Consider the following 2500-nt stretch of genomic DNA (forward strand, 5'->3'; position numbering starts at 1 on the left):
CCGAGCACAAGGTGTTGCCCCGAGCGTGTGCCCAAGGCACAACTCCACCACGCCATGCTCCCTAGGTGGTGCCTAGGTGGGCCGTGCACGGACCTGTTTCCCTTCTTGTTGGTCCTTCGGTGATCGGGGTTCGCAGCAGCCAGACGCCCGTGCTCGACCTTGGACCCGGGGCGGGGGACCCCGGCGGCACACCACAACCACAACGTGCTTGCTAGTGTGCCTAGGGGATGGCAAGGCAACGTGCATCTTGCTGGCATTGCGCCCAGCAAGCCTTTGGGCAACTCGAGTTTCAGCAGCACGACACCCCTCCCCCTTATAATAGGCTGCCGAGCCATTACCAAAGTGCCACGGGTAGACATTCTTTTCCGTGAGGAGACATACTCAAGGAAAGTGCTCTAGAGGTCGAATTTTGACGCCGTTTTTTGCAACAACCTCTAGAAAAATAAGATCTTTCCATCCTCCAAATTCGGTGAATTTACACCGTGTGGATTTTTTTTGACGATTTTTTTACCGTCCGGAATGCCGGAAATTCAAAAAAATGAAAAACGGAGCAAACCTGCGATTTTTGACCTGGATTTTTTTGTGCAGCCTTCACATAATATTACCAAGGTTTCCTCAAAATTTCACGAAAAATGCACGAGCCAATTCTGAGATATGAAAATTTGGCTCCTCCGTTGCAACGCTCCGAGCCATCGTTGCAACAGCGGGTGCCTCCGTGGGGGGCGGGGGAGCCCGGCGGCACACCACAACCACAACGTGCTTGCTAGTGTGCCTAGGGGATGGCAAGACAACGTGCATCTTGCTGGCATTGCGCCCAGCAAGCCTTTGGGCAACTCGAGTTTCAGCAGCGTGACACCCCTCCCCCCTATAATAGGCTGCCGAGCCATTACCAAAGTGCCACGGGTAGACGTCCTTTTCCGTGAGGAGACATACTCAAGGAAAGTGCTCTAGAGGTCGAATTTTGACGCCGTTTTTTGCAAAAACCTCTAGAAAAATAAGATCTTTCCATCCCCCAAATTTGGTGAATTTACACCGTGCCGATTTTTTTTGCCGATTTTTTTACCGCCCGGAAAGCCGGAAATTCAAAAAAAATGAAAAACGGAGCAAACGTGCGATTTTTGACCTGGATTTTTTTGTGCAGCCTTCACATAATATTACCAAGGTTCCCTCAAAATTTCACGAAAAATGCACGAGCCAATTCTGAGATATGAAAATTTGGCTCCTCCGTTGCAACGCTCCGAGCCATCGTTGCAACGGCGAGTGCCTCCGTGGGGGGCGGGGGAGCCCGGCGGCACACCACAACCACAACGTGCTTGCTAGTGTGCCTAGGGGATGGCAAGGCAACGTGCATCTTGCTGGCATTGCGCCCAGCAAGCCTTTGTACAACTCGAGTTTCAGCAGCATGACACCCCTCCCCCCTATAATAGGCTGCCGAGCCATTACCAAAGTGCCACGGGTAGACGTCCTTTTCCGTGAGGAGACATACTCAAGGAAAGTGCTCTAGAGGTCGAATTTTGATGCCGTTTTTTGCAACAACCTTTAGAAAAATAAGATCTTTCCATCCCCCAAATTTGGTGAATTTACACCGTGCCAATTTTTTTTGCCGATTTTTTTACCGCCCGGAATGCCAGAAATTCAAAAAAAATGAAAAACGGAGCAAACGTGCGATTTTTGACCTGGATTTTTTTGTGCAGCCTTCACATAATATTACCAAGGTTCCCTCAAAATTTTAGAAAAAATGCACGAGCCAATTATGAGATATGAAAATTTGGCTCCTTCGTTGCAACGCTCCGAGCCATCGTTGCAACGGCGGGTGCCTCCGTTGCAACGAAACCAGCCAACGATGCACCTAACCCAGCATCCATTGCAACGCACCCTGCCTCCGTTGCAACGCGCCCAGCCAACGTTGCACCGTCCCCAGCATCCGTTGCAACGCCCCCACCCAACGTTGCAACGCGCCCTGCCTCCGTTGCAACGCTCCCAGCCAACGTTGCAACGCGCCCTGCCTCCGTTGCAACGTCACCAGCATCCGTTGCAACGCGCCCTGCCTCCGTTGCAACGCGCACGGCCAACGTTGCACCGACCCCAGCATCCGTTGCACTGCCCCCAGCATCCGTTGCAACGCCCCCAGCATCCGTTGCAACGCCCCCAGCATCCATTGCAACGCCCCCAGCCAACGTTGCAACGCGCCCTGCCTCCGTTGCAACGTCACCAGCAACCGTGGCAACGCGACCTGCCTCCGTTGCGACGCCCCCAGCCAACGTTGCAAAGCGCCCTGCCTCCGTTGCAACGTCACCAGCATCCGTTGCAACGCTCCCAGCCAACGTTGCAACGCGCCCTGCCTCCGTTGCAACGTCACCAGCATCCGTTGCAACGTCACCAGCATCCGTTGCAACGTGCCCTGCCTCCGTTGCAACGTCACCAGCAACCGTGGCAACACGACCTGCCTCCGTTGCAACGCCCCCAGCCAACGTTGCAACGCGTCCTGCCTCCGTTGCAA

This window comes from Arachis ipaensis, chromosome B8 (genome assembly GCF_059453495.1).
Source record: "Arachis ipaensis isolate K30076 ecotype BB chromosome B8, ASM5945349v1, whole genome shotgun sequence".
Lineage (NCBI taxonomy): Eukaryota > Viridiplantae > Streptophyta > Magnoliopsida > Fabales > Fabaceae > Arachis > Arachis ipaensis.